The 17,159-nt window shown below is 40.5% G+C and overlaps 1 long non-coding RNA gene across 9 annotated transcripts in view; it reads left to right on the top strand.

The window, feature by feature from the left end:
* Positions 1 to 16,300, top strand: part of LOC117979913 (uncharacterized) — a 127,109-nt gene extending 110,809 nt beyond the window's left edge. For 8 of the 9 annotated variants that reach the window (XR_010111910.1, XR_010111909.1, XR_010111911.1 and 5 more), the window contains one exon: positions 14,575 to 16,300. This is a non-coding gene — a long non-coding RNA (uncharacterized LOC117979913). The remainder of the gene's footprint in view (positions 1 to 14,574) is intronic. The other variant, XR_010111917.1, reaches the window with a different exon arrangement.
* Positions 16,301 to 17,159: the final 859 nt, after the last annotated feature.

Genomic DNA, 17,159 nt, shown 5'->3' with positions numbered 1-17,159 from the left:
CTGTTCCCTTCACCAGGAGATCATGCCCCTGTGATGCTGGCTTTTCTTAACTGCATAAGGAAGACTTACCCCCTTGCCCTATCAAAGAGAATAGTTTTGGAGGGGAGAAGTGGGGCCAAAAAAGATGCAGTTTTCATTTGTATTGGGAAATGTGAAAATAAAATTGCCAACTCTTTTAGTTAAAAAAAAAAAAAAAAAAAGAAAAGGAAACAAGATGTGGGGCTGCCATATGCAATACCGTGGATTCCAAGGATCTTCTACTCTGGAGGCAAATATCATCTTTGCTGAAGCCAGACCAACCTGACACAAAGACCTTTTGGTTTTTTAATGTGACTGTGTTTTATTTTACAATGTGTAATTCACTTTAGAAGGCCAAAGTACCTGTCTGGGGAAGACTATTTAATTTCCTGCATCTATTTAGAATGTTGGCTGACGTTATTATGAAGGGAAACGCCTCTAACAAGTGAGTGCCCCCCCACAAAGACACAGCTCATGAGTTCACGGGGCAAAGGAATTGAACAGCAGCCTCCTAATAGCCTGCCTTCTTTGTGGTATGGAAATAATTATCAGCATGCAAAAGACTATATATATATTCAACAATTCTGACCCCCTACAAAATTCAAATCTACAACTGATTTGCTTCCTGGGCTCCTGAAAACAACTTTGTCAAAATTGTTCAGAAATAAAATCAGCCAATCGTTGCCCCTTGGGGACGCAGGACAAAGCAAGTCAGCCATGACCAATGTGGAGTCGGCCGTACACAATTATATGCAGACCTGCAGGACATCGAGTCCCTGCTATGGTCCCTCCCCGTCAGGCCCCCCATTGCCTGGGCTGCAGCCAGAAGGATTCAGGCACTAGTGCATTCAACAAATACTTATTTAATTGTATTGGTGGTTGGAGGGTTGTGGTTGATTAAGGTACATTAATGGATCCATGTCCTCCCTGTATCCAAGACTCTGTCATTTGTCTCTGCAGTTCCTCCCACTGAAGAATCGGAGTATATTTCTCCAGCCCCTAATGTTGGGTTTAGTCATGTGTCTAGCTTTGGTCACTGGAATATTAATCTGCATGACCAAAAATTTGGAAAGTGTGCATTCATTTGTGCTGTCTCACTCCTGCTATCACCATGAGAACAAGCCCAGGCCAGACTGCTGCTTCCAGCAGAAGATAAGAGACACCAAGAGCAAAGTCGAGCTTCCCAGACATGCTCATGCTAGATTAACCAATCCTCAGCTGACCCATAGATCCATGAAAATAAACGATTGTTGTATTAAGCCACTGAGATTTGGAGTGACTTGTTATGCAGCATTTTGTGACAACAACTAACTGATACAAGGGTCACTGTCCTTTGTCTCTGTAGATTTTAACCAATTTTTAATAGCTAGATGGAGATCTTCTAGTTGCCTTTACATATAATGAATAAGACTGTAGAGCTATTTTGGCCTGACACTACCAGTAATCTACCCAGAAATTCAGAAATGCTTTCTTCTCCAACCCGCCCCAACCAACCTTTTTTTTTTGGGGGGGGAGGTGGGTGGTTCTCCCTCTTTGCCTAGACTAGAGTACAAGTGGTACAGTCAGAGCTCACTGTAACCTCAAAATCCAGGGCTTAAGTGATCTTCCCCTTCAGCCTCCTATGTAGCTAAGACTACAGACATGTGCCACCATGCCTGGCTAATTTTTTTATTCTTTGCAGAGACAGGGTCTCACTATATTGCCCAAGTTGGTTTCAAACTCCTGGCCCCAAGCAGGCCTCTTCCCTCATCCTCCTAAAGTGCTAGGATTATAGGCATGAGCCACCACACCCAGCCTCTTCTTGTTTTTAAATAGAAACCCTATTTTATTCTGACGATGGGTTGCTAACTTTTTTTTTTTAAGAAAAAGTTGACCCAGCCCCAGGGAATAAATTGTGACTGTTCTAAACAGGGTTGGCAAAGTATAGACCAAGGGCCAAATCTGGCCCTCTGACTGTTTGTATAAATTAAGTTTTACTGGAATAAAACCAGGTCCATTCATTTATGCATTGCCTACATATGCTTTTAGGCTATGATAGCAGCACTGCATCACTGCAACAGAGGTTATCTAGAGCAAATGCCTAAAATATTACCGTTTGCCTCTTTATGGAAAAAGTTTGCCATTCCCTAATCTAAGGTTTAGATTCTGAGCTTATCATTTTAGCCTAATCCCCCTTACCAGTGACTGGCACAAAACAAGTCTGTGATTCCATTCTGACTGTTCTACTGAGGGAATTCCCCCTTCTTCTCATGCAGAGCTGATGAGGGTAAGTTGTATTAATAGGACATATGCTCAGGTTTTCTGAAAAATACTTTTATCTAGAAATGCATAGGAATATGCTGGTGCCTGAATGTACCATCTGGGGGCCTGGAGATTGACTCACCTGCCTCCAGAGCTAGTGCTCACACTTACTACTGAGAGGCCTGAGGAAACACCTGCCTACCCACCACCAGAACCTGCACACATCACCTGGAGAACTAGAGATCAGACTGCCACACACACCACCCAGGAGCCCAGTGGTGCACCTGCCCATCTGGTCCAGTGCTGCCACTGCCAGCAACCAAAGAAGCCACCTGGAGGCCCAGGGTTTGGCCCACCCAGACAGCCTATCATCAGTGCCCATATACACTGCACATGGTCCCTAGTACTGACAAACCTGGTCCACCACCACTACCAGTGATGCTGAAGGACAAGACTTCCTGGCATCCCCATCCTCAGCAAAGCCTCATCACAGCCTCCAATGACAACTGCTGTGTGGCCAGACATGGTGACTCATGCCTGTAATCCCAGCACTTTGAGAGGCCGATGTGGGTAGATCACGAGATCAGGAGTTCGAGACCAGCCTGGCCAACATGGTGAAACCCCGTCTCTACTAAAAATACAAAAATTAGCTGGGCATGGTTGCACGTGTCTGAAGTCCCAGCTACTCAGGAGGCTGAGGTAGGAGAATCACTTGAACCCGGGAGGCAGAGGTTGCAGTGAGCTGAGATTGTGTCACTGCACTCCAACCTGGTGACAGAGCTAGACTCCATCTCTACCACAAAAACAACAACAACAACAACAAAAACCCACTACAGTCTAAGCCACTGAATGACTCACAGACATCACTCATGCCAATTACAGCTGAAGAAATCATATGCAGACTATACCACTACAAACCCAGAATCAAACCCAAAGTGTGATATCCAATGAGGATTGTAGATACAGCTATAAGAAAAGGTCTTTCCCATATAAAAGCCAATCCATAAAATTGGAAGAAGTGACTGTTATGTCAGAGGCACAGACAGTCACATAAGGATGCAAGAAATATGAAAAAGGAAGCATAACATCTCCAAAGAAGCACAATAATTCTCCAGCAACAGATTCCAATGAAAAGAAAATCTATGAAATGCCTGAAAAAAATTCAGAATAATGTTATTAAAGAAACTCAGGGAGATACAAGAGAACACACATAATGAATACAAAAAAATCAGGAAAACAATACATAATCTGAATGAGAAATTCAACAGAGATAGGCAGCATAACAAAGAACCAAACACAAACCCTGGAAGGAATAAATCATTGAAAGAAATGCAAAAGATAATTGACAGCTTTAACAATAGACTAGATCAAGCAAAACAAAGAATTTCTGAACCTGAAGAATAGTCTTTTAAAATAATCCAGTCAGACAAAAAGAAAGAAAAAAGAATGAAGCAAGGCTACATGACATATGGGACACATATGTGACCAAAAACTGAAATTCTGGGAGTTCTGGATGGAGATGAGATGGGTAAAGGCATAGAAAACCTATTTAATAAAATAATAACTGAAAACTTCCTGAAAGCTTCCAAATACAGGAAGCTCAAAGATTACCAAATAAATACAACTCAAAAAGGTCTTCTCCAAGGCACATTATGGTAAAATTGTCAAAAGACAAAGAGAAAATGCTGAAAACAGCAAGAGAAAAACATCAGGTCATTTATAAGAGAATCTCCATCAGGCTGACGGGATTTCTCAGCAGAAACCTTACAGGCTAGGAGAAAAGGAGATGTATACTAGAAGTAAAAAAAAAAAAAAAAAAAAAAGCCAAAAATACTATACCCAGCAAAGCTATCCTTCACAAATGAAGGAGCCTGGCACAGTCGCTCACATCTGTAATTTCAGAGTCTCAGAAGGCTGAGGCAGGAGGATCATTTGAGCCCAGGAGTTCAAGGCTGCACTGAGCTATGATCACACCACTGTACTCCAGCCTGGGTGACAGAGTGAGACTCCATTGCTAAAAAAAAAATAAATAAATAAATAAAAGGGAAAAAAAGTATTTCCCAGATAAGCAAAAGACTGTTTGTTTGGGTCTTGTTTGTTGTGATCCTACAAGAAATGCTTAAGGGAGTCCTACATTGGGAAGCAAAAGAACAATATCTACCATCATGAAAATGTATGAAAATATAAAACTCACTGGTAGAGCAGACCCACAAAGAAGAAAGGATTCAAACAACATCACTAAAGAAAACCACCAAACTGCAACCATAAATAATGAGAGAAAAAAGGAACAAAGGTGTATTAGCCTGTTTTCACACTGCTGATAAAGACATACCTGACTGAGGCTGGGCAATTTACAAGAGAAAGAGGTTTAATGGACTTACACTTCCACATAGCTGAGGAAGCCTCACAATCACGTTGGAAGGCAAGAAGAAGCAAGTCATGTCTCACATGGATGGCAGAAGGCAAAGAGAGAGTTTCTTCAGGGAAACTACCCTTTTTAAAATCATCAGACCTTGTGAGACGTATTCACTATCATGAGAACAGCATGGGAAAGACCTGCCCCAATGATGCAATTACTTCCCACTAGGTCCCTCCCACAACATGTGGGAATTCAAGATGACATTTGGGTGTGGACACAACCAAACCATATCATTCTGCCCTTGGCCCTTCCCAAATCTCATATCCTCACATTTCAAAACCAATCATGCCTTCCCAACTGTCCCCCAAAGTCTTAACTAAGTTCAGCATTAACTCAAAAGTCCACTGTCCAAAGTCTCATGTGAGACAAGGCAAATCCCTTCCACCTATGAGCATGGAAAATAAAAAACAAGTTAGTTACTTTCTAGATACAATGAAGGTATAGGCATTGGGTAAACACAGTCATTCCAAATGGGAGAAAATTGCCAAAACAAAGGAGCTACAGGCCCCATGGAAGCCCAAAATCCAGTGGGGCAGTCAAATCTCAAAGGTCCAAAATGATCTCTTTTGACTCCATGTCTCACATGCAGGTCATGGTGATGTAAGAGGTGGGCTCCCACGGCCTTGGGAGAAAAAAAGCCACAGCTCCACTCCTGTGGCTTTGTAGGGTATAAACCCCCTCCTGGCTCCTTTCATGGGTTGGCATTGAGTGTCTGCAGCTTTTCCAGGCACACAGTGCAAGCTGTCAGTGAATCCACCATTCTGGGGTCTGGAGGATGGTGGCCCTTTTCTCACATCTCCACTAGGTGGCGCTGCAGTAGGGACTCTATGTGGGGGCTCTCACCCCACATTTCCCTTCCGCACTACCCTAGTAGAAGATCTCCATGAGTGCCCTGCCCCTGCAGCAAACTCCTTCCTGGACATCTAGGCATTTCCATACATCTTCTGATATCTATGCAGTGGTTCCCAAACCTCAATTTTTGACTTCTGTGCACCCATAGGCTCAACACTATGTGGAAGCTGCTAAGGCTTGGGGCTTGCACCCTCTGAAGCCACAGCCCACGTTGTACCTTGGCTCCTTTTAGCTGCAGCTGGAGTGGCTAGGACTCAGGCACCCTAGGCTGCTCACAGCAGGGGTACCCTTGGTCCAGCCCACAAAACCATCTGTTCTTCCTAGGCCTCTGGGCCTTTGATGGGTGGCGCTGCCATGAAGATCTGTGACATGCCCTGGAGACATTTTCCCCATTGTCTTGGGGATTCACATTTGACTCCTCATTACTTACACAAACTTCTGCAGCCAGATCAAATTTTTCTTGAGAAAATGGGATTTTCTTTTCTATTGCATTGTCAGGCTGCAAATTTTCCAAACTTTCATGCTCTGCTTCCCTTATAAAACTGAGGGCCTTTAACAGCACCTAAGTCATCTCCTGAATGCTTTGCTGCTTAGAAATTTCTTCTACCAGACACCCTAAATCATCTCTCTCCCGTTCAAAATTCTACAAATCTCTACAGCAGGGGCAAAATGCCACCAGTCTCTTTGCTAAAACATAACAGGAGTCACCTTTGTGCCAGTTCCTGACAAGTTCCTCATTTCCATCTGAGACAACCTAAGCCTAGACTTTATTGTCCATATAACCATCAGCATTTTGGGCAAGCCTCTAGGAAATCTCTTCCAAATTTTCCCACATTTTCCTGTCTCCTTCTGAGCCCTCCAAACTGTTCCAACCTCTGCCTGTTTCCCAGTTCCAAAGTCACTTCCACATATTCAGGTATCTTTTAGCAACACCCCACTCTGGTACTAATTTACTGTATTAGTCCATTTTCACACAGCTGATAAGGACACATTCAAGACTGGGAAATTTACAAAAGAAAGAGATTTAATGGACTTACAGTTCTACATTGCTGGGGAGGCTTCAAATCATTGCGGAAGTCAAGGAGAGGCAAGTCACATCTTACAGGGATGGCAGCAGGCAAAGAGAGAGCTTGAGCAGGGAAACTCCTCCTTTTAAAACCATCAGATCTCATGAGACTTATTCACAATCAAAAGAATAGCATGGGAAATACCTGCCTCCATGATTCAACTACTTCCAACTGGGTCCCTCCCACAACACATGGGAATTCAAGATGAGATCTGAGTGGGGACACAGCCAAACCATACCAAAAGGATATAAAAAATAACCAGAAAACAATGAACAAAATAACTGGAATAAGTCCTCACCTATCAATAATAACTTCAAATACGGGTTAAATTACCTACCTAAAAGATAGAGACAGGCTTAATGGATAAAAAATGACCCAACAACGTCTACAAGAAACTCACTTCACTTGTAAAGACACACAGACTGAAAGTGAAGGGACTGAAAAAGATATACCACACAAACAGAAATCAAAAGTAATCAGGAGTAGCTAAACTTACATCAGATAAAACAGACTTTAAGTCAAAAACTGTAAAAAGGACAAAGAAGGTCATTATATGGTAATAAAGGGATCAATTCAGCAACAAAGTATAACAATTCTAAATATGCACACAACCAACACAAGCACATCCAGACACACATAGCAAATATTATTAAATCTACCGGAAGAGATAGAGTCCAATACAATGATAGTTGAGAACTTCAATATCCTACTTTCAGCATTGGACAGTTCATCTAGACATAAAATCAACAAAGAAACATTAGATTTAAGCTTCACTTTAGACCAAATGGACCTAACAGATATTTTCAGAATATTTCATCCAGCAGCAGCAGAATATACAATCATCACATCAACACATGGAACATTCTCCAGGATAGACCATATGTTAGGACACAAAACAAGGCTCAATAAAATTTTAAAAATTAAAATCATATCAAGTATCTTCTCAGAACACAATGGAATAAAACTTGAAATCAATAAGAAGAGGAAATTTGGAAACTCTACAAATACATGGACATTAAACATGCTATTGAATGATCATTGGATCAATGAAGAAATTAAGATGGACATCAAAAATTGTTTTAAACAGAAAATGGAAACACATCATGCAAAACCTATGGGATACAGCAAAAGCAGCACTAGGAAGAACGTTTATAGCAATAAATGCCTATACCAAAAAAGTAGAAAGATTTCAAGTAAACAACCTAATGATGCTCCTCAAGGAACTCGAAAAGCAAGAACAAACCAAGCACACAATTAGTAGAAAGAAAAAGTAATAACATAGCAGAACCAAATGCAACACAGTCAGAAAAGAAATGCAAAGAATCAACAAGACAAATTTGGTTTTTTGTAAAGTTAAACAAAATTGATAAACCACTAGTGAGGACAACCAAAAAAAAAAAAAAAAAAAAAAAAAAGGAGACCCAAATAAATACATTCAGAAATGAAAAAGGAGACATTACAACTGTTACCAAAGAAATAAAAAGGATCATTAGAGGGTATCATGAACAACCATATGCTAACAAATTGGAAAACCTAGAGGAAAGGGATAAATTCCCAGACATACAGAGCCTACCAAGATTGAACTAGGAAGAAACAGAAAACCTGAACTGACCCAAAATGAATAGCAGGTTTGAATCAGTAACAAAAAGTCTCCCAAAAGAGAAAAGCCCTAGACTAGTCTTTTATGCTGATTTCTACCCAATTTATAAAGAAAAACAAACAACAGTTCTTCTCAAATTATCCCAAAAATTGAAGAGGAGGGAATTCTTCCTAACTCATTGTATAAGGCCAGCATTACCCTGATATCCAATCAAGACAAGAACACAACACAAAGAGAAAACTACAGGCCAATATTCCTAATGAACACAGATGGAAAAATTCTCAGCATAATACTACCAAGCCAAATCTAATGGTGAATGAAAAAGATAAAATACCATGATCAAGTGGGATTTATCCCAGGAATGCAAAGATGGCTCAACATACACAAATCAATACATGTGATACATCACATCAACAAGATGAAAGGCAAAAACTATCTGATCATCTCAGCAGATGCAGAAAAATCACTCAGTAAAACTTACCATTCCTTCATGATGAAAACTCTCAACAAATTATGCATAGAAGGAACACTTCAACATAAGAAAAGGCATACATGACAAATCTACTGCTAACATCCTACTCACTGGGAAAAATTGAAAAGCCTTTCCTCTAAGAACTGGAACAAGACAAGGATGCCCGCTTTCACCACTCTTATTCAACACAGTATGGGACATCCAAGCCAGAGTGATCAGACAAGATAAAGAAATAAAAGGCATCCAAAATGGACAAGAGGAAGTCAAATTGTCTCACTTTGCAGATGACATAATCTTATATTTGTAAACAGGAAAACCTAAAGACTCCACCAAAAACCTCTGAAAATGGATAAATTAGGCTGGACATGGTAGTTCATGCCTGTAATCCCAGCACCTTGGGAGGCCAAGGTGGGCAGATCACCTGAGGTTGGGAGTTTGAGACCAGCCTGGACAACATGGTGAAACCCTGTCTCTACTAAAAATACAGTTAGCCAGGCATGCTGGTAGGTGCCTATAATCCCAGCACCACTGCACTCCAGCCTGGGCAACAGAGTGAGACTCTATCTCAAAAAAGAAAAAAGAAAAAAAAAATTTAAAAACGGATGTATAATTCAGTAAAGCTTCAGGACACAAAATCAACATACAAAAGTCAGTAATATTTCTATATACCAGTAACAAACTAGCTAAAATAGAAATCAAGGAAGAAATTCTATTTACAATAGCTACAAAAATAAAATACCTAGGAATAAACTTAACCAAGGATGGGGAAAAAAAACCCAAAAAACATCTACAATGACAACCACAAGACACTGATAAAATAAATTGAGAAGGACTTGAACAAATGGAAAGGCATCTCATGCTCGTGGGTTGGAATAACTAATACTGTTAAAATGACCATGCTACCCGAAGCAATCTAGAGATTCAGTACAATCCCTATCAATTACATTCTTTACAGAAACAGGAAAAAAAAAAACCTGAAATTCATATGGAACCACAGAAGACCCCAAATAGGCAAAGCAATACTGTGCAAAAAGAACAAAGCTAGAAGCCTCACACTACCTGATTTAAAAATATACTGCAAAGCGGCCGGGTGCGGTGGCTCATGCCTGTAATCCCAGCACTTTGGGAGGCCGAGGCGGGTGGATCACAAAGTCAGGAGATCGAGACCATCCTGGCTAACACGGTGAAGCCCCGTGCCCACAAAAAAAAAAAAAAAAAAAAAAAAAAAACGCCAGGTGTGGTGGTGGGCACCTGTAGTCCCAGCTACTCAGGAGGCTGAGGCAGGAGAATGGCGTGAACCTGGGAGGCAGAGCTTACAGTGAGCCAAGATCGTGCCACTGCACTCCAGACTGGGTGACAGAGCAAGACTCCGTCTCAAAAAAAAAAAATATATATATATATATATATATTTATAAATTTATATATTTATAAATTTATATATTTATATATTTATATGTTTATAAATTTATATATTTATAAATTTATATATTTATATATATTTATAAAAATATATATTTTTTATAAATTATATATATATTTTATAAATATATATATATATATATATACACACTGCAAAGCTATAGTAACCAAAACAGTGTGTATTGGTATTAAAACAGACACAAAAACAAAGGAAACAGACTAAAGAATCCAGAAGTGAATCCACATATTTACAGCTAACTGATTTTCAAGAAAGCAGTCAAGAACATACATTGAATAAAGGACACCCTCTTCATTAAATGGTGCCAGGAAAACTAGATATCCAAACACAGAAGAATAAAACTAGACCCTTATCTCTCATCACTTACAAAAATAAACTCAAAATCAATTAAAGACTTAAATGTAACAGCCACAACTACAAAACTACTAGAAGTAAACACAGGAGAAACGCTTGAGAACCAAGATTGTACGGTTAACACTTAAAAAGTACAAGCAACAAAAACAGACAAATGGGATTATATTAAACTAAATACCTTCCGCATATCAAAGAAAGCAATCAACAGAGTGAAAAGACAACACCCTACCCTTACACCATACACAAAAATTAACTCAAGATGGCCTAAAGTCTTAAATGTAAAACCCATAACTATAAACACGCTGGAAGACAACCTAGGCAATACCATCCGGTACATAGTGATGGGCAAAGAGTTCATGGTGAAGATGCCAAACGCAATTGCCACAAAAGCAAAAATTGACAAATGGGATCTAATTAAATGAAAGAGCTTCTGCACAGCAAAAGAAACTATTAAAAAATAAAGACATTTCTCAAAAGAAGATATACAAATCACCAAGTTTATGAAAAAATATTCAACATCACTAATCATCACGGAAATGCAAATCAAAACCACAATGAGATATCATCTCACACTTGTTAGAATGGCTATTATGAAAAAGACAAAGCACAACAAATGCTGGCAAGCATGTGAAGAAAAGAAAATTATTGTATATTGTTGGTGGGAATGTAAATTAGTACAGCCATTATGAAAAAAAGTATACAGATTTCTCAAAAAACCAAGAACAGATCTACCATATGATCCAGCAATCTCACTCCTGGGTATATATCCAAAAAAAAAAATCAGTGTATCAACGGGATATCTGTACCCCCATATTTACTGCAGCACTATTTACAATAGCCAAGATATGGAATCAATCTAAATGTCAATCAATGGATGAATGGATAAAGAAAATGGGAATATACTCACAATAGAATAGTATTCAGCCATAAAGAAGAATGAAATCCTGTCATTTTCAGCTAAATGGATGGAATTAAAGGTCATAATGTTAGGTGAACTAGGCCATGCACAGAAAGAAAACTATTGCATGTTCTCACTTATATGAGCGGTTTATGCTCCTGGAAATCAAAGTGGGGGCCAGGTTTCAGGTCAGTAGGGTCAGGGATAGAGACCGCAGTTACGGACTTGTGTGCTCTGGAGCTATATGAAATTGATATCATGGAGATAAAGAGTAGAATGATAGTTACCAGAGGCTGGGAATAGGAGGGGTTTGAAAAGAGGTTGATTGATGTGTATAAAAATATATAACAGAAGGAATAAGATCTAGTGTTTATTATCACAGAAAGTGACTACAACAATTTATTGTATATTTCTTTTTTTTTAATTTCAATAGTTTTTAGGGAACAGGTGGTATTTGGTTGCATGGAGAAGTTCCTTAGTGGTGATCTCTGAAATTTTGGCGTACCCATCACCAAAGCAGTTTGCCCAATGTATAGTCTTTTATCTCTCACCCCCTCCCACCTTCCCCCTGAGCCCCCAAACTCCACTGTTTCATTCTTGTGCCTTCGCATCATCATAGCTTAGCTCCCACTTACGAGTGAGAACACGCAATGTTTGGTTTTCCATTCCTGAGTTACTTCATTTAGAATAATGATCTCCAACTCCATCCAGGTTGCCATGACTGCCATTATTTCATTCCTTTTTAAGGCTAAGTAGTATTCTGTGGTATATATATATATAACACATTTTCTTTATCCACTAATTGATTGATGGGCATATGGGCTGGTTCTATAGTTTTGCAACTGTGAATTTTGCTGCTGTAAACATGTGTGCAAAAGTATCCTTTTCAAATAATGTCTTCTTTTCCTCTGGGTAGATACCTAGCAAGGGGATTGCTGGATCAAATGGTAGATGTGCTTCTAGTTCTTTAAGGAATCTCCATACTGCTTTCCATAGTGGTGGTACTAGCTTACATTCCCACCATCAGTGTAAAAGCGTTGTCTTTCACCACGTCTGTGCCAATATCAATTTTTGCTTTTTTTTTTTTTTTTTGAGATGGAGTCTCACTCTTTTGCTCCGACTGGAGTACAGTGGTGCCATATCAGCTCACTGCAACCTCTGCCTCCCGGGTTCAAGCAATTCTCCTGCCTCAGCCCCCTGAGTAGCTGGGATTACATGCAACCGCCACCATGCCCGGCTAATTTTTGTATTTTCAGTAGAGACTGTGTTTCACCATGTTGGTCAGGCTGGTCTCAAACTGCTGACTTTGTGATCCACCGACCTTGGCCTCCCAAAGTGCTGGGATTACAAGCATGAGCCACTGCGCCTGGCCCTCTTTTTGTTTATTTTACACGTGGTATTGAGTTGTGGTTTTGATTTGCATTTCCCTGGTAATTAGTGATGTTGAACATTTTTTCATATGTTTGTTGGCCATTTGTATATGTTCTTTTGAGAATTGTCTATTCATGTCCGTGGCACACTTTTTGATGGGATTATTTTTTTCTTGCTGATTAGAGTTCCCTGTAGATTCTGGATATTAGTCTTTTGTCAGATGCAGTTTGTGAAAATTTTCTCCTACTCTATGGGTCATCTGTTTACTCTGCTGATTATTTCCTATGCTGTGCAGGAGGCTTTTAGTTTAATTAAGTCCCATCTATTTATCCTTGTTTCTGTTGCATTTGCTTTTGGGTTCTTGGTCATGAACTGTTTGCCTAAGCCAATGTGTAGAAGCATTTTCCAATGTTATCTTCTAGAATGTTTATGGTTTCAGACCTTAGATTTAAGTCTTTGATCCATCTTGTGTTGATTTTTGTATAAGGTGAGAGATAAGGATCCAGTTTTATTCTTTTACATGTGGCTTGCCAATTATCCCAGCACTATTTGTTGTATAGTGTGTACTTTCCCTACTTTGTTTTTGTTTACTTTGTTGAAGATCAGTTGGCTGTTAAGTATTTGGCTTTATTTCTAGCTTCTCTACTCTGTCCCATTGGTCATGTGCCTATTTTTATACCAGCACCATGCTGTTTTGGTGACTATAGCCTTGTAACATAGTTTGAAGTTGGGTAATGTGATGCCTCTAGATTGGTTCTTTTTGCTTAGTTTTGCTTTGCCTATGCAGATTCTTTTTTAGTTCCAAATGAATTTTAGCATTGTTTTTTCTAGTTCTATAAAGAATGATGATGGTACATTGATAGGAATTGCATTGAATTTGTAGACTGCTTTTGGCAGTATGGTCATTTTCACAATATTGAGTCTACCCATCCATGAGCATGGAATGTGTTTCCATTTGTTTTTGTCATCTATGATTTCTTTCAACAGTGTTTTGTAGTTTCCCTTGTAGGGGTCTTTCACCTCCTTGGTTAGGTATATTCCTAAGTATTTTATTTTTAAAGCTATTATAAAAGGGTTTGATTTGATTCTCAGCCTGGAAGATGTTGGTGTATAGCACTGCTACTGATTTGTGTACATAGATTTTGTATCCTGATAAATGGATTTATTGTATATTTCTAAATAGCAATAAGATTTGAAACATTCCCAACACAAAGAAATGATCAAGTTTGAGGTGATTAATATCCTAAAGACACTGATTTGATCATTACACATTGCATGCATGTACCAGAATCTCACATGGACCCCATAAATGTGTACAATTATTCTCTATCAAAAACATTTTTTTAAGAAACATGCAGGAATACACTGTACCTCTTCCTTGCTGTCTCTGGATATTGTCACATGAGGACTTGACATGCAGATTGTGGCAGCCTCTGTGTCCAAGAGCAGAAGACAATAGCAGCATAGAAACCTCCAATAAAAAACCTAACATCTCAAGCTACTAATTTAGCCAACATTGGCATCAGCTATCTCTGGTCTTAGTATATGAGGTGATAAGCCCCCACTGTTCAAGTTGGGTGGCCATCAATTGCTGCAGAATAGAAGTTAATGAGGCTTCCTCCTCCTGGATCCCCTACTAGACCTTGACATGCCCATTCAGTCACAGGCAGAAAGGGAAGCACAGGGTAAAAGACATGGCTGGCTGTGCCAGACGCAGATCTTACCTGTCCTGCTTAGAACACTCAAAGCTCAATTGGCTAAACAAAAAAAGGAAAAAGACAGTAAGGAGTATAACACTCCCCAGATGCAACTTAATCTAACACTCTACACTTTAAATTTTCTAGACATACATAGAAATCAGACCACTACTTCTGCAGAACATTTTACTGGTAAAAAGAACAGCCCACATGAGGAAAACTGATTTGGTGGGAAGACAACAAAAACAAAACATGGGAAATAGGTAAGGTGATAACATGGGGGAGAGGTTTTGCTTGTGTTTCACCAGGAGAAAATCAGCTTCCTGTTTGGATACCCACTAGACATTTGAAGTTCTACAATGAACCCATCAGAGATGCAAATGAAAGTGCCTCCGCAGAGACAGAAAACCCGCAATCGAGCATCATCGACTCGCAGGGTGAACAAAATGGTGATATCAGAAGAACAGATGACGTTGCCAACCACCAAGAGAACGGCACATGTGGAGAGCCAGGGAGAGGAAGAGAAAGAAAAAGAGACAGAGATCAGAGAGAGACACAGAAAGTGAGACTGGGGAGAGAGATAGTATAAAAGAGAGAGAGAGAGAGAGACTGTAAGAAAAGGGAGACAAAGAGATAAAAGGTGTGAGAGAACAGGTGAGGAGAAAGACCGAAAACTATGAGAAACAGCAACTAAGACACAAAGGAGGTGGCAGACTGCCTGGGTGCCACAGCACCCACACCGTCCTCTTGCCCCCTGTCACCTGGGTTAAAACCACAGGAAATTCCACTGCTGCAAATTTTGTATTAATCCTTGTATATCTGTCCTTTCTATTGTTAGTCTACAGGTGTATCCAGCAGCTCCAGAGAGACAGCGACCAGCGAGAAGGGACCATGATGATGGTGGCGGTTTTGTCAAAAAGAAAAGGGGGATATGCAGGGAAAAGGAAGAGAGATCAGACTGTTACTGTGTCTATGTAGAAAGGGAAGACATAAGAGACTCCATTTGGAAAAAGACCTGTACTTTAAACAACTGCTTTGCTGAGATGTTCTTAATCTGTAGCTTTGCCCCAGCCAGTTTGACCCAAGCACTTTGACCCAACCTGGAGCTCACAAAAACATGTGTTGTATGAAATCAAGGTTTAAGGGATGTAGGGCTGTGCAGGACTTGCCTTGTTAACAAAATGTTTCCAAGCAGTATACTTAGTAATCATTGCCATTCTCTAGTCTCAATAAACCAGGGGCACAATACACTGTGGAAAGCGGCAGGGAGCCCTGCCCTTGAAAGCGGCATATTATCTAAGGTTTCTACCCATGTGATAGTCTGAAAAGTGGCCTCATGGGAGGAGAAAGTCCTGACGGTCCCCCAGCCTGACACCTGTAAAAGGTCTGCGCTGAGGTGGATTAGTCAAAGAGGAAAGCCTCTTGAAGTTGAGAGAGAGGAAGGCCACTGTCTCCTGCCTGTCCCTGGGAACTGAATGTCTTGGTATAAAACCCGATTGTACATTTGTTCAATTCTGAGATGGGAGAAGAACCGCCCTATGGTGGGAGGCGAGACGTGTTTACAGCAATGCTGCCTTGTTATTCTTTACTCCACTGAGATGTTTGGGTGGAGAGAAACATCAATCTGGCTTACGTGCACGTCCAGTGATAGTACCTTCCCTTGAACTTCATTATGACATAGATTCTATTGCTCACATGTTTGTTGCTGACCTTCTCCTTATTATCACCCTGCCCTCCTACTACATTCCTTTTGCTGAAATAATGAAGATAATACTCAATAAAAACTGAGGGAACTCAGAGACCGGTGCCAGTGCAGGTCCTTGGTATGCTATGCGCCGGACCCCTGGGCCCACTGTTGTTTCTCTATACTTTATCTCTGTGTCTTATTTCTTTTCTGTCTCTCATCTTACCTGGCTAGAAATACCCACAGGTGTGGAGGGGCAGGCCACCCCTTCAGTATGAGATTACAGGCATGAAGAACTCCACCTGGCCACCTAACTCACTCTTGAGAGGCCAGAAGTGATGCTGGAACTTCCTTCCTCTGTGGGTTAAAAAGGGAAAATTAGGGAGAACACAAGGCAGGAGAGATGCAGCGACGGATATGTCTATATGGAGCTTCTATCTGCATCCAGTAGAAAATGCATTTCTAGGCACCAGGTTTAACAGCAAAAACCTGGAGTCTTGTCTGTTAGCATTCTCCTTCCCCACAAACCTGAGACGGAATACATTTTGCTCCAGCACACCCGGATGTAGGAAATGTCACATTCCTATTTCTGTAACTTCAGTTAAATCTGCTCTGAGTCTCTGGATGCCTGGCAGGTGGAGAATTCAGTCTTGTCGTTACCAGCATTCCTTTCCCTTCTCCATGGACTTATGTAAGAATTCCGGGCTTACACATTTTTGGAAAGCCAGGTAGGAACTACGTCCCCCAAACTCTCCATTCTTCCAGCTGCTCATGATCCATCAGCCTTTTTTGGGCCATCTGCTATAACAAGACCCCCCTCACAGCATCATTCCACTGACCCACAGGCTCATCCCCAGGGACCCTCACTAGAACAGGTCTCCACTATGCATAGGAACTCACAAAAACCTTCTCTTCATCTTGGCTTCCTCTGATATCCAGCCACTGCCCCACTTCTCGCCTTAAACACAGATGGCAGCTCCTTCCCATCGTTCCAAACCTTGGGGATTTTCCAGCCAAATTCTCTTCAGACACCAAAGCTTCACCCGCC

This window comes from Pan paniscus, chromosome 3 (genome assembly GCF_029289425.2).
Source record: "Pan paniscus chromosome 3, NHGRI_mPanPan1-v2.0_pri, whole genome shotgun sequence".
NCBI lineage: Eukaryota > Metazoa > Chordata > Mammalia > Primates > Hominidae > Pan > Pan paniscus.
This window is presented reverse-complemented; position numbering and strand designations above follow the sequence as displayed.